Here is a 26,410-nt window from a genome sequence, read left to right as displayed (position 1 = left end):
TAACCGACGACTTCCAATTAAATACTGAACACACAAAAAAGAACTCTAATCTCTTACAATAAGAACTAATAAATTTAAATTTATTGAAACAAAATGTTAAACTATTGTTTATTCGGTTAACTAAAAGGTATTTAAATTTGAACTTTATTTTTAAAACATTACGATATATTTTCCTTTTTTATATATTTAACTCGTATGTAAATAAGTTGTTGCTAAATAGCCAAAAACATCATCCGCCTGTAAATTTGCCAAAGATGGCCTATCGATAAGAATTTAGTGAATGACGAAACAAGATTTATTCTAAGATAAGAGTAATATTACTATTGAAATTATTAAATTAATACTTACACCACTTTTGTTGGTAGTTGTATCTGTAAACAGAAATGGAAATTTTATTAAAGTTGAAAGAATAACGGAGTTACAAAACACTAAGTTAAAATAGTAAATAAATATAAAGAAGAATCTGTTATTTTTAATTATATAATATTTCCGCGGCGCACGCAGTGCATGACTGTAAGCACTATGATTGTGGGTTCAATTTCCACTTCGTGAAATATTTTTAAAATTTCTCCACTCGATACGTAATATCTGTAAAATTAACCAGAAATGGGGAACTAAGTGTCATGGCACTAGGTTTCAAAAATATTCGTGTTAGATAGAATACAGCATGGGGTTAAAAATATTTTTTATAATATATTATTTGTTCTATTGTCCACTAGATGGCGCTGTTTAAAAAAATCATGGGACATTTCTATCTGTACTTTTAAAAGTACAAACAAAACCAGGTCAAGGTATAAGTATATCCAATATTGAATGTTAACGACTGAATAATTTGATTTTAATCCGCAATATTTATTCTTTCGTATTGACAAAGCTGAATAATAAATAAGCATTTGAAATGTGGGTTGAATTGTTTCGCGGTGCTTGTATGATGTCGAAAGTAACTTGTTCTACACATTATAATTATTTTTTTAACCTCACGCTGCATCCTACTTATAGCAGGGAAGCAACTAGACAGAGAAAACGTAGTGTTAAAACACTCCGTTGCCTATGCACCGCCGAATTTTCTAGCCATTGTGTCTTGAGAGGCGGAACTCAACGCCGTGCTTTACCTGGTTACCAGGAAAATGTAAATATTACATATTTCGTGCCACCGAAGTGGGAACCGTCTGATCGCAACTGTCGCGCTTACAATCACATGCTAGTATCACTTTCATTTTTGTTGTAAAATTTATGCATTAATGAATGTTACAAATATAGTGTGTTCAAATAAATAAAACAGTGATAAATAAAAAAGTTATGATTATATTACCTTCGTAAGAGAAAATATAAATAGGAAAAAAATATGCCCCGGGTGAGGATCGAACTCACGACCTTAAGATTATGAGACTTACGCGCTGCCTACTGCGCTACCGAGGCCGGTGAATATAATACTGAAATATATTATCAAATAGCTGTATGAATGCTTACATAATAGATTTTTTCTAAATTATATTTCTCATATTATATTGTGCGAAATTAAAAGAATTGACTAGTCACATATATTTTAGTTTAAGAGTTATGTAATTGTACTTTTTTTTAAGTTAAATAATGCAATGTGTACGAAAAAACTATTTAAAAACTGCGATTTCGTCTTCTGCAATAATTTCGGAGTGCCAATACGTTATTACACCAAATGAGCGCTATTTCTTCGTAATTATATTCAATTGGTAGACGAAAGTCAACACATTTTCAATATTCTCCAAATTTTAATCGAACCCGTAACGTTTAAAGAATATTTTGAATTTGAATAATATTTAATACTTAAAATATTTAAAAAAAATAATAGTCTAAAATATCAATACAAAAATGTCTACATAAATATTTTTAAACATGAATTGAATTGAATGAATTTATCCAAGTTCATATATAATATAATGCATAATAATATATAGATTTATATCGATTTAAGGAATGTTTATAACAGTTTATTTTTATAACATTATTTACATTGAAGATCCCTGTAACTCATTAGTAATAATGAGTTGCCTTTAAAGTAGTCAAAGTGAAACCGTTATAGAGATACCAAGAACAATATTTTGTATATGTTAGATAGGTATTTTGATAAGGCCAACAGATAATGTTTATACACGATAGATTGTCTGTAAAGTCGGTTTACAGACGAGAATTTTACGTGATAACGTCATAAGAGACAATGATTGTATAGATACTGTCTCACGCATATAGCAGGATAGGAAGAGGGAATTTGGGAACCTAGCGTTAAGACACACGGTTCCAATTAAGATACCTCCGTTCCTCACTATCGTCTGAATTAAGGAGGCATTGCGTATTAAGTGGCGGAACTCAAGACATAGGAAGACATTAAATATTTCATTTCTTCAATCGTATCACGGATTTACGATATCGAACCCACTATCTGTCTCATTTACGATAAATTAAACAACAATATTCTGTGTCACGTGTGCCACAACGCATAGATATTTCTATTTGAGCACGCAGGCGGAGCCGCAGGTGAAAGCTAGTATCTAATAGATAATTATGATACCATTTGCCAAGATTGATTTATTATCAATAAAAATGTGTCGAAATAATAATTTCCTTGTTTTAGTTAATTACATCTATTTAATGAATTTATATGTATCATTTGATATATAATTATAGAGTAAGAGAATTTATGATTGCGTTCAAATGTCAGGGTCCGAAACTTTTAAATCTACTAGTGATTTAATGATTAAAAGGTTATTGAAATTATGTGTGTTATATTTATGTGGGAAAAACTGTAATTATGGGTAGGTACATAGGTTTATGGGTAAGAGATCTATTTATTTTTTTCTCCACTAGATGGCGGACTAAATTATTATTAAATTGTACATTAGTGCAATATTTTTTGATAATTTTTATATTTTCTTAGAAAAAATTGTGTGTTTTTTATAATTAATATACGATTGTGACATCAAGAACGCGTAAGGGGAATGCCAAAAAAAGTACATTATTGAGTTTTTCATATTATTATAGGACGCGAAGCAATGGGATTTTGGTGAGCGAAGCGGGCAGCTATCGAATCCTAATAAAATAATAAAACTAGTCTAGTAATAGTATACTAAAACTTATTAAGAAATTGAAATAGAATAACATATATTCATTATATTAATATCAATAAAAAATTGAGTTGGTAATGAGCAATAGCTAAATTGAGCAAGAGATTTATGTTTATTTATTAATACTCTTAAATAAATTTAAATAATAAGATGACGATAGAGATGCCTATACATTTTAATATTTTAAATATTAAAATAAAAAAAAATACCTAAAACATAAAAAAAATACAAATAGTTTCCTTGTGCCATTACGGTCGTGTTTGTATTACATTATACAGACCTGTCGCGGAACTAGAATGACTTATCTGTGCATAATCTGTGCGGCATATTCGACTTTTACAACGTTTTAAATAATTTTTACATTTTTATACGTCTTATTTTGTGTTTTTATAATAAAAATATATAAAACACCTGTAAAATTAACAAATGTTTTTATCTTTTATTATTTCTAGTTTAGAGAATTGAATAGAATATATTATATGTATATTAATATCGAGGTATAATAACATTTTAGTTAAAAACAGTATTAACATTTATATATTAAGAATAAGTTATCACTATTTTTATGAACACTGTCCCCTTTGTCTAAACCGAAATATGCGGAAGATACAAAGATATAAAAAACTGACTTAAGTGCGCCATTATGACACAATTTACATATATTTATTTTTTTGTTTAAAACATTTAATAACTCTGTTGATATATATAATATTTTTTCTAGCTTCACGCTGAATAATGCGTACAGCAGTATGGACAGAGGAATCCTAACGTTCAGACACTGTTCCACAATTTCCGCCCAATTTTCAAAACACTGCGTGTTGACTGGTAGAACTTAACGTCGGGCCTCGTCAGTTAGTTGTCTTCCTACGAATGACGAATATAATTCATTCCTTCACATAGGAGTCGCACCCACAACTGCCGCGCTTACAATCACACGCTTGGCCAATAAAGTTTCTATATTTTATTACACCAATTAATAATAAACATGATAAACCAAATGTGTTGACAGAAAATGTTATGCTAGCTTATAAATTTGCTTTGCAAGATTATACTATAGCATAATAATACGCAACTTAAGACATATTGCGATGGCCGCCGCTGAGATAATACGAAACGTGTTTATATTTATGATTCCAAAATTGATCTCATTATTGCATATCATGTTAGAATGTTAAGTAAATATATGTATATAAGAGGTTCAAGATCTGTGTAGTAATGTCTCATGAATATATTGCCTCTTCGTTTTTAGTTATAAATCACTCTGCTGTAAGCTCTTCTTCTTTTTATCTTCACCTTTTTCGTTCTGAGCGGGGGCCAAAGAGAACGGAGCGCCAAAAGCTGCAGTCTCGGCATCTTTTCACCTCGTCCATGTCGAGTTAAAGTTGGCCGTATATTGAGAATCTACTATATTATCACTGAAAAGACGCGAAGAGCGCTATGTTCATTTTGCTTTTTTTCTTTCAAAATGCAGAAAATTTGGAAAAATAATAAATAGAACACTAAATTTATTTTTATTCATAAAATAATATATAGACCACTAAAATTGTTTTATTCAATAAAAATAATATTATGGATGGTCTATATATGGACATATGTAAATTTTATAGCTATAACTTATTTTATAATATTTGAAAATTAGAGTGGTCATATATACATTTATATAAAAAAATAGTAGTTATATAATATATCTTTTAAGCTTTTACGTTTTGATTTTTATAGGATTTTTAGTAAGCAGATCAAAAAATGTCAAAGTTCTAAAGCTAATATACTGTAGGTACAATGCACCAATACTGAATAAGCGCCCTACATGTATCACTTTCACCTAATTATAGCAATACACGCATTGTTGACTGTGTACTTAGAAAATAGTGAAAGCATAATATGGAATACGAAGAATATTATTATAAATGGAGAGTTTACTCCTTTTTAGTTGTCTGTAATAAATTATAAAGTATCATTTTCAAGTTGTATGTAAATTGCTAATTATACTTATCTTGAAAAGTGGATACGAAAATAATAAATATAACATATTGAGACTCTCGCGTTTAATGTAGGTACTATTCGTTGAATTTCACGGAATGTCGTAATTTTCATACGATTTTTACAAGTTTTGATATTTCAAATGAAGGTTTATAATAAATGGACTATCCAACATAAAAATTTTTTTTCAATTCGATCTACTACAACTACTTCTTCTTTTAGCTTTATAATATCAGTATAGATGCAGAACCCTAACAAAAACACTAAAGCTCTTAGAACATACAACTATCTATTACATTATTAATGTAAGCATACAGCATACAGAATACAAGAATGTAGCTTTAATACTTCAATCATGTGAACGCTAATGTAACAGCCCGAAGCGACCACCGACTCGGTAGGGATATATTAGCAAATATATAATCATTTCATATTACAACGTAAATTAAATAATTAGTATATTTGTATGTCGATCGACAATACAATATTCATTATTTTATCCTAAGAAGCAGTCGTGGCGCAGGGGCTTACGTGTTCGACTGTAAACTCGATTAATTGTGGATTCGATTCTCCTAAAGGAAATGAAATATTTAATTATCTTCTAGTAACGAGGATAGAATTCGGCGGAAAATGGGGAAATGAAAGTTTCTTACGGAAGTGTTGTAACACTAGGTTCCTAGGTTCCCTCTGCCTACCCTGCTATGCGACGGATACAGTGTGAAGTTACAAAAACAACAACAATACATTGTAATGATGTAATTTAATAATGATAATGTTGTTCAGATCTGATTATGTTCCGGTTAATACTGATGTTTATAAGCGATTGTATGCGATATAGGTTCAATATTGAGTGAGCAGGTACTTTTAAATGATTATTCATAAAATTGTATTAAACAATACGTGAAATCACGACTTTTTGGCAGCGATAACATTAAAGTAACCTAAGATGGCAGTACGCATTAGAGTAGCTTTGCACTCAACTCAGTACACAGACTTTCGATATGTAGTAAATAGTATAAGCTCTAATTATTATTCTTATTGTTCCTCCTGAAGAACGGGCAAACATGGAGAAAAAAGGACAATAATATATACCTACTTGTAATGCGTGTCGGCCCAAAAGATCAATTATTGCCTAAAGGAAATACTTCGGCCGTAACATTTCTTGCCAAATTATATATATTTCAAGGTCTAATAGCATCTAATAACACGAAACTTTTGAAAAAATGCAAAGGTATAATAATTTTCGGCTTACCTACTTATTTTTGGATACCTAGCTTCGTCCCCGTGCTGAAACGGGAATAGCTGTGTATAATCTATAACTACAAATAAAATATGTTTATAATTTATATAAGTAAATAATGAAAAAGAAATAATATATGGAATTTTAATGAAAGAAATCTACGGTACTTGATTACTTCATGATAATTTAAATGAATCTTGCCTTATACGTGTCATCCTTTTTTGGTAAACTAATAATTTAATCAATTCTGATAACGGTTAGATACTCTAGATCGAGTTACCATATAGCAGATTGAGAGAAGAAAAAAAAACGTATAATACACAGGAGCCTTATGTAGAAAATTTAAATTATAATAAGTAGTTGAAGACCTTTCTAAAGGCAGACCAGATTCCAAGCACCTTTTGTTCCTTATACCTACTAGTGGAATTGTCCTCGCTTCTTAGGTTGTATTTCTTAACTAATTTATAATTTTATACGGATAAGATTACATTATGCTAATTAAGATTACCCACAAGCGGCTTCGCCCGCTTAAAGTTTTTGCTATATTAGTTATTTCGTTAGGTGATTATAAAAATCATAGTTAGTCATAATTTTTTGCTTTTTTCTAAGATCCGCCACTCAACACGAAATGCGTCTTGAATTTGGCTGAAATTGGGGAACGGATGTATATTAATGGGAACGCAGTGTCCTAATATTAGGTTCCCAGGTCCCGTTTGCCTGCCCTGCCATTTGAAGGGACTTTTTTTTTAAATAAAATTGATTCATTATAAGAATCGTTTCTAAAATATCTTTAAATATTTAAACCAAAAAACGCTCCAAATTTGTATATGTGATGTCATATTAGAAATGAAAAAAATTAAATAATTTGGCATATTTTCCTTATGTTGTTTTCAAGTGATTTGTTCTCAAAATGTGTCTCCAGTTCAGTTTCGCGTAGAAAATACGATTAATGTAATAAAGCCTTGGTATTTAAATGTCGGGCGCACGAAGGGCACTGTTCTGTTAATTTTCTCACTAAATAAATCCTTACCTTATTATTATGTAAAAATGTAATTTACATTCCTTAATATATTATATATTATGTAAATAATATTTTTATGGGTGTAATTTTGATTTTTACTGTTGATACTAATGATATAATTTAATTATTTTGTTTTCACTTACGCAAAAAATATTGGAAACTATTATTTTATTTTGTTATTTTATTGTGTTGCTATTCATTCAATGAATAAGCATTTATATCAGAAATAAAATGGGATCTAATATTGTCTGTTTCTATAATCTGGTTAAAAAGAACATGTTTTCTTGGACTCCTCCGCTTTTATATTTTGAAATATTCTAAAACATAAATAAATAAAATCATCTATCTATCAAGTAATTAATATATAATAACAAAAACTGTAAATTACATGAGGAATTTCGATTTAAATTCATATTATTATATATAATTATCCCTTTTTGATACCTTACGGCGTAATAATATACATACATACTCGCACATACAAGAAACTATTAACCCGCGTAATGGATTCGAAGGCTGAAGTCAGAGTACACCTCAATTACAAAGCGCTTCAACGCCCACGCACTAACGAGATGATGTAAGGACGCCGCAAACTTGTTATGTCAGATGGTTTTGTAAGTCATTTTAGTATTTCTGTCATATTTGCTAAGTGTGATTTTATGAATTATTTAAGGTCTATTGAAAGTATAGTACATGTATGAAACATTTAGATAAAAAAATAATAATAATCTTTATTCTACAGTATCCCACATATAGCAAGGTAAGCAAGCTCAGTCAAGCTCAGTAACGGCGTTAAGTTCCGCCACTCAACATGTCTTGTTGAGTGGCGGAACTTAACGCCGTTCTTTGTCGTGTTATCAAAGCGAGGTGGAAATAAATGTATTCCAATCGGTTCTCCAGCCTACTGTGCTGTATACGATTTATTTAAATGCGTAGAAGAAAAAAATATACCATATTTTTATGTACATTTTTAATAATTTTTGAAACGTTTAGCGAAGTATTTTGGTTGCAGTACTAGTTTGAAATCAATTGAACAGGTTTAATAATTGATCGAATGTACAGATAGTGAAGTTATTTGGTAGTTTGCTACGACTATGATTAATAATTTACAATTTTGTTTATATCTATTAAGATAAATCGCAGCGTTGAGTTCCGCTATTCAGCACTCAATGTCTTAAAATTTTGGACATGCGTGAAGAATGGAGCGTTTTAACTGTAGGTTTCCTCTGTCTTCCTTTGTCTGTGTCTATATGAGATGCAGCGTGAAATAAAAAGTAAATATAATAATAATAATAACCGAAGGTATTTTACAATCATAATAAGTAGTTCTTGATTACGTTTCAAACAACATAATACGTAGATTTTAATGCTGTGTAAGAGAACAAGTTCAGTTTTCACACGCAAAAAGTGTTTTCTTTGACTTATGAAACCATGTTATTTTCCCATGAGCTTTACAATGCAATGAATTAAACGCAGAATTCCTGTAACTAGAGGTATAATCGTGGTCTCAGGTATCTACTAATTTTATAATAAGGCTTATTGTTGTTTTTTTAATATATTAACGTTTCAAAAATTATTAAAAATGTACATAAAAATATGATATATTTTTTTCTTCTACGCATTTAAATAAATCGTATACAGCACAGTAGGCTGGAGAACCGATTGGAATACATTTATTTCCACCTCGCTTTGATAACACGACAAAGAACGGCGTTAAGTTCCGCCACTCAACAAGACATGTTGAGTGGCGGAACTTATGTCCAAAATTTTAAGACATTGAGTGCTGAATAGCGGAACTCAACGCTGCGATTTATCTTAATAGATATAAACAAAATTGTAAATTATTAATCATAGTCGTAGCAAACTACCAAATAACTTCACTATCTGTACATTCGATCAATTATTAAACCTGTTCAATTGATTTCAAACTAGTACTGCAACCAAAATACTTCGCTAAGTACATTAATGTAAATCTCATGGCATTTATTTGCCATTCCTTGCATCAATATACTTATACCATAGGACGTAAGAGGTATGGGCTATGGTGTGCGATGTCACCTCGTATTACATAACTCGGACGAGGCCGTCGCGAGGCGAGCTAGCGGACAAATAGGCGTATGTGATAATGACACGTGACTTACTTACTTGATGCGTATTAGAGCTTATTTGCAAGTTCGTTTCTAATTTATATTTGTATTGTGTCATAGATGTACTCGTATGTATTGCTGTAAAACTTTTTCGTTACAGACGGACTGAGACGGAGAGACAGATGGACGAACGGACAGATTTGAGACAACACAGTCAAAACTATCAACGTAGAGAACTGTTTTTTTTTTCATAAAATTTCTTTGGACGGAGTTTTACGATTTACGTCGTTTAGTAATATGTTAGCATGTCTAATAGAATTTTAAGACTATGTAGTAGAATAATATAACATATGAATGAAATAAACATTTCTTCGAAGGATCAGTTAAACTATCAAATGCAAAAAAATAGCATCATGCTCAACTAAGGAACTGTTAAAACATGCAGGATGACGACGAGCGATCGAGTCATATAATGACGTAAGATTTAGAGTTCTTAATTTTTATTCATCAGAAACGTAACTATATATTGGGGCATACTTATATATACCTACTAATATTATAAAACTAAATAGTTTGTTTGTTGAACAATCTCACAAAAAAAACTATTTAAAATTGAAAAACTTTTTGTGATGCATAATTATTAATTCACGTTAATCGTTTGAAACTAGGCTCGTTTCGAAGACACAGCTCATTATATACCGCTCTCCACTCTGGGATCGATCTTGAGATGCAGATTATAATGAAAACGGGCCTTAGAATGTGCTATACATTCTCTTCACTACAAACAGACGGCCAACAAAGTGATTTTATAAGAATTCGTTCTTTCCTGTTGAGGTACAAAGCCCTAACAAAGACGAGCATACCTACAATTATACATATTTATGAACCTCATAAAAAATATTCAAGAAGATTAATACAAAACAAAACCAATCAACAAGATTAATTGAACAACATACATCAGGTTGGCTCATCAGTTCACGACAAGTTATTTAGTTGGTATGAGACTTTATATAAGAGCGTTTCAGCAAGTTTATGTCTTATGACTAACAATTATCACAATAATGTGATACCTACCTACTTATATTTTTTTTTGGATATATAAGGCAAACGACGTACGGGTCACTTGCAAATCCCCACAACTCCGTGAAACATCTTCCTCTATAAATGAGCTTTTTATATGTACCAGGTTTATGTCATATCGACCTTGAAACACAGTCACAGACCCTGTATCACAGGTAGGCCATTCCACAGTCGTGTGGAGATTTAAGAGAGGTTCCAAAGGAATCGCACAGTAGTAGAGTCCCATGTATCTAAGTGGAGGTGATGGTACTTAAACTTGTGGCGCAATGTCGCTTAGAAAATTCGGTGGAGAGTACAAGGTGGACCTTGTTGGAACAGTTCCCCAGCGAGAGATGATAAATGAGGTAGAGAATGCAAAGTGAGGAAACATCTCTACCTAAAGTCAAAGTGTTATTTATACATATATTAGTTTCAGAATTAAATAATAAAAGTAAGTATCGCGCTAAATTGCTGTGTCGATTGTATGTAAGACTTTCCATTTGTTATATTAAAATGTAAAATTTTTCAGTGATTCATTGCCCCAAAATTGCCCAAACTTGTACCCCATAATGTCCTAAACATAAAAGATACTTCACCCGCAAATAAAAACATCCAAGTACTTCAATTTATTCATTTACTTAAATTGGTTAAATCAATCTAGTTTAAAGCATTAAATCCATGGCCACCGTCGATGGAAGATGGCGGACGCATACCAATCTCTAATATGTGGTAAACGTCCTTTTGAAACTAGCACACATGTCAAGGAGCATAGCACAGAGCTATTTACTTAGGTAGGTGAAACCGTTTTGAAATTCTACAAAAAATATATATGGCGTTTAATATTATAATGTAACTCTTTAACCTTACTTGATTGAAGTCTTAATGTAAACGCGACGATTGTAGCTTCGATTTCCACTCAAAGGAATGATTTATTTTTAATAATAAGACAAAGCACGGTAGTAGAGATCCTCTACTCAACACATAATGTCTCGAAAATTAGGCGGAAAGCGGGGAACGGAAGATTCTTCTGCCTACCCTGCAACAAATGAGATACAGAGTGAGGCTAAAGATAAATTATATTGGAAAAATTAAAAAAATTGAGCTTAGTATATGTGTCTCTAAAATAAGTAACTCTAATATGTCTTCGTTATTTTTAATACTACTACTACTTCTTACTTCTTAATTTTTTTATAGTCCATAGTATGTTCGTACTTCGTAGTATTTCAATCGAAGAAACACTAGATTTCCTCTACCTACCCTGCTGTGTGCGGGATACAGCCCAAAGCTGACTTCATTTTTTTAATATTAATATAATTTTCAAATTAACTTTTATGGAAATAGATAAAAAAATCTTTATACCTACACACTTTATACATACCTAGTCATAGTTAAGTATTATTGTCTAACATTGTTGTAGCGGCTTATATAAGATTGCAGGTTGCAACCGAACGATGCTCTGTTGCTTTACCTAATTACGTGCCAGTAGGTGCCTACATATGCTTACTTTAAATAATTGCCGATACCGTTGACGTGACCTAGCAGAAGGTATCTAATGAAAATAATTGTTAAAATATTATTTTTATATATATTTAATATGTACACTAGAAATCCGGTGTAAATATATGTATGAACATGAACGCAATTTAGTTTACTAAGTAAATAATCGTGTAATTTAACGGGGGAAACCGCGAGCGAATCGCTTGTATATGCATATAGTATGTTACAAACAATTTTTTCCTTTGGTAAATTCATTTTTAAGAGAATTAAGATATCGGTATATCTTATAGATGGATATTTATTATTATATAGATATTTTGATGCCGATGTTTATTTTGCATAAAGTTTAAAAAAACTCTGAAAGTGCTAAAAAATGTATTAGAACATTATTAAAAAATACATTGTGTATGTATAAAAAAAAAAATACAGCTATCATTTTGTATATTATACTTAATTACTTGAACGATACAATCGGAATTCATCACCGTCGGTAGGTAGTTAGTCCTATAAAAACAACTACGACAATAAACTTACATAAACAATCTTAACATATTTATTGTGCTTGTTTATATAGAATTTTCATTACATCATAAATTCTTCAATCTTCATATTTGTTGGTAATAAATAACATTTATTATTCACTTATTAAAATTATATCCTTAACAGAACGTATTGTCATTATACAGCTATTTGTTTAAAATATTCTAGTAATTAATTAATAGTAAATATTTATTTCTGTTGAGCTGCAGTTATACAGCATCTGACTGTAGGCCGACTGTAGGCCCGATTTCTTCTCTAAAGATTCTAATTAAATAGTTTTCATTTCCCCGGTCTTTAAAGCAAAGCGCAGCGTTGAGTTAAACTGCCACTTAACGTACACCTGTCGGAATTTATGTGGAAATTAAGGGTACGGACTGTCTTAACACTAGGTTCCTTTTGCCTACCACACTCAAAAATTCATTTATCGAGGAAGACTATAATATATAGACTTTATTGTATTACTTTAATCGTTTCTTGGTTAATTCTATTTTAATTAGGTACTATGAAAAGATAACTTTGAATTAATTAAAACGTAGTAAGTATAAAAGATGTAATATTTTTTTCATTATAAGTTCTTGTTTCAGTTTTAAATATATTTCGCCATATTTCAATCACAATAACGTCAAAGTTGCGAGAGTGTAATGACTTCCTTTATAATTCAAACAATATTTACATAAGAATGTAATGTAGGCTGTGGGTGCAATAGGTGTTATAGATTTAGTACTATATCGCAACTTATGTTTGGAGGCTTAGAATGGTATCGGCTCCCTTAATATTTCATTTGGCTGGTGGAATTAGAAAGGAAATAAGTTTCAGATATAGGTATAGTGTGTCGGTTAATATTAGCTTTTGATAATTTTAGACCGTCGCGCAGTCAGTGTTTCCGATCGAAAGATCCCGCTACATTAAAATTTTTATATTTTTAAAAAAGTTTATTTTTCCTAAACATATAATATCAGTCTAAAAACGTAAAAAATAAGTTGTCCTAAGTTATAAAAATAACAATCAAGAATACTCTACAAAAAATATTTAACACAATTTTTAGTTTAAGAAACTTGCGTGTAACGTTTCGTAATACATACGCACCTACATGTATAACATATAAATCATTAGGTTACTTAGCTAATCGAATGGTAAGTAATTCTCATTCCTTTCCCTCACATTCTACCTGTCTCGTGCGTATTGCCTATTAAAAATAAACCAGATACGTTTAGAACACCTTAAATAGCTATATGATTTTTTACTTTTTGATTTTAAATACGATGCAAATAATTATTTACAGTCAAGTTACGATTGAATTAAATAAAATAAATATAGAAAAATACTAAGAAATGAAAATAACAACTATTTCAGTAAGAGCGTTACACCTCTATCTATAACAATAATTTAATAAATTAAATGTACATAAATTGTATGTTAATTTAATTAATAATATTTAGATTACTATATGAATCATTTAAATATCGATTGAACCTATATCCTCCATAGCAGTGAAATTCTATAACCTATATCCATAAAATAGTAAAGTTATTTGATATCAATAAAATTCACTAATATACGTTAACCTTAGTCGATAAACAAGTTTTTTAAAGGCGATATTATGGCAACGGACAACGGTAAAACAACATTCTACCATTTCAACATTGTCGACTAAATTGAGAAAAGTTTTCTAGGAAATTTTATTTTATATATTTTTTACCGTAGATATTAATTACATGGCGTGTGTCGTTGACTGCTTTTTGTCGTGTTACGTATTAATTAAACATGCTTGTTTTAATCGAATAGTTGCGATATTATATAATTAGCCGTGGCTTTGCCCACAGGGTCCAATAGAAATAACTACAAATCTATATTTCTAAACTTATGTACCTATATCAAAAGAATGAAGAGTTTGTTTGGTTATCCGCGTTATCTTCAGAAATTCGAAAAATTCTTTTTGTGTTGTTATTCTGTTATCGAAGGAGAACTGAAGTGAGAATGAAAAACAATGTTTCCATTTTACCAAGCGGGCGAAGCCACAATTTAACCTAGTGTTAGTTAATATACCTACGTAAGTTTGTTTGTTTAGACTATTTTATAATATTTACACTTAAATTAAAACACAAGATTGAGGCCAGTTCTGCCAAAATAGCACAAGCTATAGCTTCATACAATGGCATCTTTTTACTAACTAACCTAACCTATCTTTTATCTAACTCTAGTAACGAGGCAAAACACGGCGTTCAGTCCCGCCACTTAACACGCAATGTTTCTTGAATTTTACGCCTTTCCGCCTTGATTTTTTTTCTCGACACCAGAGCGAAAAAATGAAAATATACATTTAAATAAATATTTCATTAGTCGAGTGGGGATCGATCCTACAACCAGTCGCGATTACAGTCACACTGTGCCCCTGCACCACGACTGGTCTCGCATACAGGTGAAGCTAAATTTTAAACACTTTATTGTTTTACCGTCAATACAGCATATAAGCAGGTAATTTAATCCATCTATATGTTATGTATACATAGTGTATATAAATATTAAATAGGTACTTGACAATCACGAGGCAACGAACGTGTCGTGTGGTACACAAGTGGGCAACCCGTCATATTATGTGTTTACTCAATTAAAGATCTTAAAAAGAAATTAAAACAGCTTCACGCTGTATCCCTCTCACAGCAGGGTAGGCAGAGAGAACCTAGTGTTAAGACACTCCATTCCTGTAAAGATTTCTGTTCCCGATTTTTAAAGACTTAACAAATTCTCGAGGCATTGTGTTGAATGGAATGTGTCGTCTGTTATACACAACTCTTAGCTATGTTCGTTTGACTACGCGGGCGAAGTCGCAGGTAAAAAGTAGTACAACTTAAAATTCATCTAAAGCAATCAACAATTATTTATATAGTACATAGTACACATATAAATTATTGTAACGTTTGAATGTATAATAAAGGTAGGTACACGTTGGTAAACCTGTCCGCATGCCAGTGACGTTGCCTCACTCCGTTTAGAGTTCCTTACACCTGGTGTGAGGCGGCTATTTTACAGCTATTACCTTGTCTTGGTTATCTTAACAACATTGAATCTAACCACATATACCTACTATACTCATATATTTATGTAGTTGTCAGAGGATACTAGTTAGTTGGTGCCTGAGGACGTAATGGTTGTGGGTTCGATACCTACACGAGAGGAATGTTATGTTAAAATAATTTAATTTCTCAAATACGGTAGACATAGCGCGGTGTTGAGTTCCGCGAAGACGTAATGTATGGAAAACTAGGTGATGTGTGGAAGTGTCCGCTATGGTCTCTTATTTTTTACCTTTAAATACAATGTGAAGTAGATGTCGAAGAAATTTTCAATATTCGTTCCCACGAATAGAATTTGATCTCATAAATATCGAACGTCTTTTAAATGCATATCATCGATTGCTGCAATATCGTTATTCACCGTTGAATATATTATATGTATAAATATTAATATATTTAGATGCTTAGGTGGGATACTATTATAGTTTTGATCTTGATCTTGAAATTTAAAGATGAAAATATTTTCCATTTCCTCTAAAGAGAATCGAACTCACTGTGTCCCTGCGTCAACGACAGTCATAATTACGCCATTCAAAATATTTAAGATCGCAAATATCGCGATCTTAAATATTTTGAATGGCGTAATTCGCTTTTGATGAAGAGGGATAAATAGGCCTGTAATCTAAGTTTTATTGCGTAACTTATACGTTTAGCGTTCCTTAAGAAGTTGCGTCTAATTGCTGGTACAACATTTTCAACATACATAACTTCCAGTCCAGTTAAGGCCAGTCGTGTTGCATGCGTGCGATTGTAAACGCGCCAGGTTGTAGGTTCGATTTAATATTTTCACTGCCTTGCACTGGTAACGTAACAAAGTGCAGCGTTGAGCTCGGTCACTCATCACGTAATGACTCCAGATGACGACGAAAAATGTATTAATGATAACGGAGTGTTTTAACACTAGCAAAAAGAAATAATTTCATATGAATCTTTTAAATTTGATTTATTACCTACAAAACGCTTAAACCTTTATTGAAATATCAAATGTGTTTCCATCAGAACTGTCAACTCGCATTATAAGTTTTAAGGCAGCGGTATTTAATCGTTACATGTCACGTGTCTAATATCAGTTTAGCATTGATTCACATGTTTTTTGTTATTATGTAATTAAAGTGGAATAACACCGTAGTGGTACAGTTGTGACGTAAAGCAGAATGGATACAAATTTAAAGGGATAGGAATTCATCCAAACATTTTTAGTGATTGGAAAAATACTCCCTAACAATAAGAAATTGGATCGAATTAATTAACATTTTTCTATAAATATTATATATATTAACGGGGTAGACCTGACTTAGTGTCAAGACAATCCAATATCCATTGTTCGTCCGCATTTTATAGATTACGTAGTACGTAGCAGAACTCAACGCCGCACTAAGTCATATCAAATTGGAGACATCGTGATGTGTTCCTCTGCGCCACGATAGCCTCAAAGTTTTTGATAAAAAAAATATGATATACGTTGCTATTACTTTTTTGTTCATTAAGTCAAAGTAAATTATCCAGCAACACCTATCATTATAATAAAATAATTTTACATATTTTAGTAGAGGTATATAACAAACTATAACTCCTAAAATTTTGATAGATTATATCAATTTAGTTCATTCCAAATCCTTGTTCCAAATATCAACTCATACGACTAACGTTAAACGCCTGGTACGGACGCACGACTGGCTAAGTCGGTTAGGTTTGTTGGTTAATATTGTTTTAACTGTCACTTATAATACTTTATAGAGAATTTTTACAAAGAAAAAGTATATTATTGACCGTCGTGGCACAGTGGGAGAGCGACTGTAAACGTGGGTTCTATATTCATTCGAAGGAATGATTGTATTTAATTCATTTTCCCGCTCTGGTAGACACGGTACTGAGTTACGCCATTCAACAGGCAATATCTCAAGAATTCAGCGAAAAGTGATGCTGCTCAGTATCTGATTCTACGCAATGGACTCATAGTTCGATTTGAACGTTTGAAATGTATATTACATATTTTGTAATTGTTGTTACTGTATTAATATTTTTACTGTGTAGGTAAACGAAATGTCTACATTTTTTACATTAAAGTTATTAATTCGTCGGCAGCCTAACAAAGCCGTTTTAAATGAGAGCCCTATTAATACTAATTTACAAATCGAGAGATTAATTTTAAATGGCAGCTATAGGTACCTATTACAACTAAAAATATATATACTAAGTTCATCTTCTCGCGTTAACCAGAAAATATAAAAAGTTATGTTCAAGATTAAAAAGCACTGTAAAAACTGTAGTTTATTGTTTTCAAGCAAAGTATTTGCACTAAGTGCCGTATACTCGTCGTATACTCGTTTTATATATTTTATTGAAAAAAAAATCACGCGCTGAGTGACTTTGACCGAGATTTTGATACGTTCATAATTTATTATGCAAGGAAATAACGCAATTTTAAAAAGAAAGAGCCTTCAAGGGACCTTTCTTATATGGATGAGGAAATTGTATGTCGGAAATAATACATTTTTGCAAAGTCGAGTCAACCAATGCCTCGAAAACGAGTTTGTAATAAGAAAACTAAACCAAAAACAGAATTATAAAATTTCATAATATAACGCTTTTTACCGAATAGCTTTTACATGTTCTGGTGCAGAAAGCGTGGCGTTGAGTTCCGCCACAGTATTTTTAGTATTTATTATCTATCCATAAAAAAAGTTTTTTCTTTTATAATCATCTCTAATGCAAAGATAATTCGGTTATACGAGTAGGTATATAATGTTATCTGTACTTTCAGCCCATCGCAAGTTAGGATGGCGGAGAATCACCACGAATAAAAGTATAAAAAAAACTATTTAACGACTGCAAAATTAGTTCAATATCATGTACCGATACTCATACGATTCCTAACTGTATAGTTCATATCATTCTCAAATTCCAGCATTTTTATATTCATAAGTGTATGAAAAAAGTGTTATAAAATAATAAGTATGTATATTTTAAAAGATAATAACTGTTATGTCTTGTAAATGGTTTATATTGACCCACTGGAGTGAGACTCACTAGAGTGAGCTGTCCCTTCGATAGGCAAGGCCTTTATTAAGTTCTTCCATTCTTGTCTATGTACTTTGCGCCTGTCGATTTGCCTGTTAGACTTTAATAACTACTCAGAGGAAAGCTGTCATTAAAACTATAATTATAAAATTCTTACTTTTGTTAACCATTAAGCTAATAAAAGTAACTGGAAGGAAAAAATATAATATAAATTACCAATGTAACGTATCTGCCTGCTACGATATTGCAATATACTCGTATGTACGTGTAACGCAACGTGACCTTGTTATATCTTCAAGTCATATTAATTATTTAATTATTGTTTTTATACGTTTGATCAATTATTTATTATACTGTATAAACATATGAATATGTTTTGTCGTTTAATATGACTACAATCAATCTTCACGCGTTTGCTTTGGTTCATTCAGATATATTTTTACCTCCACTCTTTATTCCGCATGCTGCAGCGTAGGTAGTATTAAAAACCTCAGCTTCCAACGAAATGTTGCATTTTTCAGGTATTTTAGTGGCGAAACTCAACGCCGTGCTTTGTCTTGTTACCAGAGTGAAGAAATGACAATAATTCATTCCCAAAAATGAAAGTCAAACCCCCAACTGTTTTACTGTGCCGCACCGCCACGACAACTGGGCAGGTAAAATAACAAAACAATAAGTTAATTTTGTTTTCCATGCAAAGATTCTTAAAGATTACCCCTACCGTCTACCATCTAGCCTAGTCAAAATAGTTTATAGTTTCCAGTGTCGTTAGCGAATACGCGAAGTACGTATACAATACGATAAAATACAATCGATATGCGAATCCTATTGTATTGCAGGCCATTGTTCACTTTAATTTAGTTGGTCATATACAGATAGCAAAAAAATATACTTATCCTGTATATCTATAATTATTGCTACGCAGATATCTGCAAATCTATACTTCTATACTAATATTATATGGTCGAAGAGTTTGTTTTGTTTAATCTGCTAATTTCAAGAACTACTGGTTCGAATTGATATACTTTTTTATGTGGGATAATTCTTTATCGAAGAAGGCTATCTATATTAAGTATTGAATTATTTACAATATTTAAACAAGCTAACCAAAATTAAATGCACTTAAATATAACACAACGACACGGCCAAGTTAACGTGAAATTGGGCAATAAGATTAATGTATTCAAGAAATAGTTTTACGAATCTATACTTGCTTATAGGTACAGTGTTGTTGTTTACTAATCAGTGTTATTTTGAGCCGGTACATACATTTTAATACTGAATAACGTCATCGTGGCGTAATTTTAAATCTGATTAAATATGAATATGGGTGCGAGCTCCAATCGTTTATCTCTTGTATATTTGTTATACAAGTTATAAGATATTTGTAATTTGTCTTATCCGTATCAGCCATCAATTCATCAGTGGCCAAACTCCTATAGTTTCGTTTGTGCGTTCTGCGTTATCTGACAATCACTGAACAAAAGAAATTTATTTTTATAGATTATTTCTGATTTCCATCTGCAAATTGCGAGAAAGCGTAAAAGAAATAAATAGAAACATATTTATTTTGCTAACTCTACAAACCCTAGGATAATTGGACAGGTGTATAGTAAGTAGATATAAGTGATTGAAGATTGTCGGGTGAGATTACAATAGAAGTTCCGTCGAGTAATATATTATATCCGTGTAGTTTGTGTTCTCTTATTAAATATGATTGTTCTTAGATATATATTCGATAAAAACATTGATCATGTCAAGGTGACAAAAATTCTTCTTTATAACTGTGTAAGTTGTTCTCTAAGGTTATTAATTATCATTTATTGCTATTAATATAAAATCGTATTTGGATTTATTAAAATCGTATTTGAACTTGCGTCACACAGACACCACGTTATAAATAGAAAATTTATACATTCACTTGTATTTAAATTTTATCATATAGCTGTCCTTTTAAAAAAAAATACATAATAACTTTACTAAGTGCATCAAATCTTTTAATTTCTGAATAGCAAGTAAATGATTCCACCCATGAAGTATACTATGATAAGAAAAACATTTTTAAAAAAAATAAAAATCGTTGTTTTGCGATGAGTGACAGTTTTATTATGTGTATAGATTTTTATTAATCGCTTGATCATTTTTATGGTAAAGGTTCCTTTTCCACCTTTTTTTTTGCCTTTTGTTTATTATTTTATATTAAGATGATTAATACTTTATGTATTAAATAATAAATTAATTAAATATCCAAACTAACTTACTAGTACGGAGAAGTGTACGTACGCGTTCCTTAATAGACTATAATATAATGATTAGTTAAGAAACCGCGTTCTCTCACGCGCGCTATCGTCGTACGTGATCTGGTGTTGCACTGCTGTCACTGGCCGAGTTGCTCAATTTTCTAATATGACATCTTGTTTAGTAGTAAAACTGATGATTATTTATGCCTGAATTACCAAATGTTTTTTTTTTGTTTTGTGTAATTTTTGCTTAATTTGTATGTAAATGTAAGACACTAAAGAATGTGGAATTGTGCTTACACTCCGTTCCTAAATCATTAGTAACTAAATGACGAGAGTTCCCCAGTTATATTTTGTTTGTCTTCCTAGTTATTCTAACTTTTTGAGTTCATAAGATAAAAAACATATTACAATATGTACCATACAATCTACCATACTATTTATAGTTTTTATGGTAGAAACAACTAGACATCTGAAAACAATCCATCCCTAATTGAATTGTTGATGATAAATGAACAATAAAGAACTGTTCTAAACATTCTCTGTAATTCCAAGATTGAATTTTAATAATACTCTAATCCTCCTTATAATCGAGTGAGTGATTAGTTTTTACAGATCCCGAAGCTGAAAAGGAAATCGGAAACCAATTTTAATTTTGTTTTTCTAAATTTTAATTTAATTTTTTCTTATGTTTTAACACGCATTTATAAATATTTACAACGTTATAAAGTTATCTTATTAAATAAGCTATATTCTTACAAGATTTACTATCTAGTTATGTACTTAAGTTACCACTATAAATTATTATCAAATAAACATATGAGGTGCGGCTCATACGTCGTATTTTGCATATAAATGCTCTTACGTAAGAGAAAGTTGTCGCATCGGCGGACATAATACACTTGAAAGTTTTTTCACTTTTCTCTTTAGTTTAAATAATTGTGAACGATTGATATAATTTAACTACAGTAGTTTTTTCTCTATATATGTATTTACAAGTATAATCAATATTGTTGTTTTTACGCGCTAATATTAGAAATTAAAGGTTCAAATTGGAAAATTATTTTTGTATCGGATAGTCCAGACACTCAGTCATTTAATCGAGGATAGTCCATGAATCGAGTTACTTCCGGCACATATGTCATATAAAATAATAAAAATTATAATGGTATGTTCAGTTTTCTCAAAAAGAAAGACAATTTCTGTACTCAGTAGTCAACAAAAAGATTTCAACGCACACGAAGCTTGAATTTTCTCACGAAGTTACATCTTCGTAATTTTTGGTTTTTTTATTATAAAATTATGATAATACATTGAAATGACATCAAAGCGTGTTTAAATTGTTTTTAGTATAACATTTATAGCTGTGATTCAGCTACAAAATATTTTTAGTGTAATATCAGTTTGTTGGGTCGATGATGGGGAAAGCTAGTGGACTTGGTTGAATGTTTTATGACTTAATAGTACACAAGTGAATTGATATATGATTTAATAAAGAGAAAGTAAGTAAAAGGAAGAAACCAAGTGATTTCTAAGCATCTCTATGTTATGATGTGTATGTATGCAGGCAGACCCTGGTAATAGCCGGGATTAATGCCAGGAAGAAGAAGATGTATGCAGTCTTCCCGGTAAGTAGGTACCTATACAGGGTGGAAGAGGCAGCGCTTCTTTTACTGAAACTGCATATAGGGTAAAATATTTCAAACCCAGAATTAAAAAAAATAATCAAGGTACCTCAACGGTTTGGACGTAGGATTTTTTTTTCATTTCACGATTTTTATCCATAACTGTATTTCGTGTGACGCACACATAAGTGTACGACGTTGCCGCTTTGACAGGTAAGTGTGTGCGTGCCAATGTTATACTTTACAAATGGCGTTTTATTTTAAAACGATAATTTTATTAATTATTTTGTTTGAAAAAAAAAACTTTTTCATTTTTGAGAATTATTTTTTTTCCGAATTATATTAGGCTTTTATACAGTAGTTAAAACTGTGGTTTCATTTAAAGTGGCGCTGACAATTCCATCCTGTATATTCTGACAGTCGTTTCATAAAGTTCATACATTGCAATGTTCTAATTTTACATCTCCTTAAATTTGGGCGAAAAATAATGTAACTAATATTGAGAAAAAACTAACAACTATAAAAATATAATGCATTTAATCATTCCTTCAAGTGGGTATCGAACTCATTGCCTTTCCGTTTACAAGCACACGCTGTTCCATTGCGACACGTCGGTCTCAAAAATTCAAATTAAATTGTATTAAATACATGCGTACATACATCAGTCACAGTCAATATAATTAACGGCCTATAAAAATTATTACCCAATAAGTTATTAAAACGCGAACCTGTTTCTTTCGTTTCATCATGAAACGCATTTGACTTGTTTACATAAACAATTAAATAGTGCGCGACTTCACTTCTGTGACCTTCGTATTCTCTTACGTTAGAAAGTACTAACTATTAATACGAGTAAATAGCTTAGCTTTTACCGGTGACTTCGCTTCCGTGGATAAATAGAAATAAGTAAAAGATGTTTATGACACATGATACACTGAGTGTCCTAGGTAACTCTGTAGGTACAGTGTAGGTACATTATATTGGTTGACGCGATGTCATATAACATACATATAGCCCTATTAGATAACAAGACTACGCAAAACAAAAATATTTTTTCAATTAGAATAGTAGTTCCTGAGATTAACGCGTTCACTTAAACAAATCATAATTTTAATGTAGCAGTGTAGATATAGACAGTATGAAGCCTCGTGGTTAGAATTTACTGCGACATCTCAAATCTACATACTCGTTTAAATAAGATAAGTCGTAGAGTCTACTAATATTATTGGAGAGAGTTTATGACATTGTAGCGCAGCGGCTACATGTATAACTAAATACGGTGACTGTCAATTGAAATCTTTAAAGTGTAATGTGTCATACTGTAAGTGTATTCCTCGGGTATTTATAGAAGTGGTATAGTATTAATAACCTAAGTCTTCAGTCTAGATCTAGTTAAAATCAGTGGCTTTTTTAGTTAAACCATCATTGGTTGATTGACATTATGATGAAGTTTCTCTTTTCTCGCATAATAGTGAAAAATCGAAATAGTTGTAATAAAGCTGTATAACAAAAATTGAGTAACATTATTTACTTAAATAAATTGACGCTCAATTGCACATATAATTTGGTTATAATCGCAATAATCGTAGGATCGTTTCACACTCAGGATACCTAATAGTAGTTATATTTAAATAATTCATGATAAAATACTTTAATTTTATAAGTATAATTAGATAAAATTATTCGTTTATATCTACCACTTTATACGTAAACCCTAGTCTCTATACGTGAAAGATGTAAAGCCCCAAAAAAGAAAACACGATAAGAAATAATCAAAGAAGTTATATTAATTTAGACTTTAAACCTTTATACTAAGTTAGATGGAAAATTTCAATTCTACTTCATGTTTAAATGCTGATGTCATTATTAATTTATTAAAACACCTTAGTATACGGGCATAGTAAATATAACTACTATTAATGAAGTCTTATTGTGTACAGGTAATTATATCTATTGTTATTTCTTTTTAAATGTAATTTTCAAAAACATATACTCATTTTAAACGAAACTTCATGTCGTGAACTTACAAAAAAATCACTCGGCCAATTTTACTTTAATATTTATTGTATTAACTGCTTTGTTGTTATAATAGTATTATTATTTTTAATCAGTAATTTTAATCTAAATAATGAAACCACAAAGGATTGTTTTTTTTTATTAATCTTTGTCTTGACACTTGCACTATTCATTGTAAAAGAATTTAGTAATCACTGTCCACGGTTTGTTGAGCAAACAAAACACACGATATTGCAATTTACAATAATCTCTATTTAAATATTATTTTTTTTGCACAAATAATATTTTAAAAATAAAGAAAATCAGCTTCACGCTCTACTGCACATGCAGGGTAGGCAGAGGGAACCTAGTGTTAAGACACTCCATTCCCCACTTTCTGCCGAATTCTGGAGGCATTGCGTGTTCAGAGGCAGAACTCAACGCCGCGCTTTGCCTCGACACCAGAGCGAAGAAGTGGAAATATAAACGTAAATAAATATCCCACTTCCTCGAGTGGGGATCGAACCCACAACCGTCGCGTTACAGTCACATCCTTGTGCCGCTGCGCCACGACGGATATTTTAAATTAGATTATAAGACAAGTTAAAAGATAAACCGGCGGGTGATACTAATACCTACGTAGTTATTATATTTCTTATTGTGATAATTTCTTCTTTTTTATTTATATGCCCATAAAAAACGAAAGGGGTATTTTTAATAAAATAGTTACGTTTTAAATAGCGAAAACTAAAGAATAGAGTTATATTTATACTTCTAGATCTTCTGCTCTTAAAAAGACAAATACTTACATGAATGTAAAATAAACAAAAAAAAATGTTTTGTTTAATTATATGTGCAAATGTACAGTAGTACGTAATATAAAATTATAATTATGTCCGGGTACATATTGTCCTCGGTTATCTGCACTGTTATAGGTTAGTGTTAAAGGTTGTATATAATAAGAATTCTTCTGATATATTTTGCGAGTTTGTATTTTTAAAAAATCACATAAATGTACGTAATTGCAATTAATGACAAGTAAACTAATAATATATGTTTTAGAAACATATTGTAAATATTGTAGTCAAGTTAGAAATAAATATTTAGTAAGTAATCTTACCTGTCTTACGGGAATCCAATAAATCACAGCACTAAAATAAACAAAATTCTTTCTAAAAATAAAATATGCAAACAATATATACCTTTAGAAAACCTGTTTGATCAAAATTCCATTCACGATTATGTTAAACAACAAAGGTTATAATCATTATTTAAATTAAAATATTATTAAAGAATTAACACTATGTAAAGAAAATATTTGACATATACAAAAGGCGGGAAAGTATTAAGTCACTAAAGTTATTTTTTAAAAAACGTTCAAGACGCAAGCGCGACGCGACTCAGCCTAACGTCGTCAAACGAACAACTGTCTACGGCCAATAAGAAACTACAATCTACATTCACTTAAGATTTGTATAATACAGACAAATTGAAAAGCACAGTCTTTTCTATAATCTCATTTAAAATAAACACTCTTTTATAATATATTGGGTTAAACAGGTGTATTTTTAATTTCAGTAAAAGATTTTATAATCTATATTATCTGAGTTAAAGACTATTGTTCTTTAAATTGATTTGCGAGCAATAATTTGAAATTGCGAAAGAAATTTAAGTTCACAGCGCGATACGTAAAGTATGTTTTCATTTAGCAATTTATGTGAATGAAGGCAATAAATGAAATTATAATATATCTTATTGCGGTGGGAAAAGGTTTACGTTGCTGGCTGGAGTTGTAAATTGAGAAGAAATGTTACGAGTTACGACCTCGACAGGTACGTAAAATGCTTACCTGTCTCGCGAGTCGCGTGTCATGACGTAAAATATGACTGTTCTTTTATTTAATTTATTTTAAGCTTTAGCTTTACGCGTTAAG

At 30.9% G+C, this 26,410-nt stretch overlaps 1 protein-coding gene and 1 non-coding gene across 8 annotated transcripts in view; both read right to left on the bottom strand.

The window, feature by feature from the left end:
- The window catches only part of LOC146535044 (uncharacterized), a 65,558-nt gene extending 39,656 nt beyond the window's left edge, over nucleotides 1-25,902 (bottom strand). For 5 of the 7 annotated variants that reach the window (XM_085190928.1, XM_085190926.1, XM_085190927.1 and 2 more), the window contains exons 1-2: nucleotides 25,598-25,902; nucleotides 349-371 (exon numbers count right to left, since the gene is read on the bottom strand). The gene's annotated coding sequence lies outside the window, so the exon portion shown is untranslated. The remainder of the gene's footprint in view (nucleotides 1-348; nucleotides 372-25,597) is intronic. The other 2 variants (XM_085190924.1, XM_085190925.1) reach the window with 2 other exon arrangements.
- TRNAM-CAU (transfer RNA methionine (anticodon CAU)) lies at nucleotides 1,347-1,419 on the bottom strand. Its single transcript has one exon. It is a non-coding gene; the product is annotated as a tRNA-Met (tRNA).
- Nucleotides 25,903-26,410: the final 508 nt, after the last annotated feature.

Source organism: Heliconius melpomene, chromosome 10 (genome assembly GCF_056956725.1).
Source record: "Heliconius melpomene rosina isolate 202511_hmr_F chromosome 10, ASM5695672v1, whole genome shotgun sequence".
NCBI classification, from domain to species: domain Eukaryota; kingdom Metazoa; phylum Arthropoda; class Insecta; order Lepidoptera; family Nymphalidae; genus Heliconius; species Heliconius melpomene.
The sequence above is the reverse complement of the archived record's forward strand: the minus strand, read 5'-3'. Positions and strand labels throughout refer to the sequence as shown.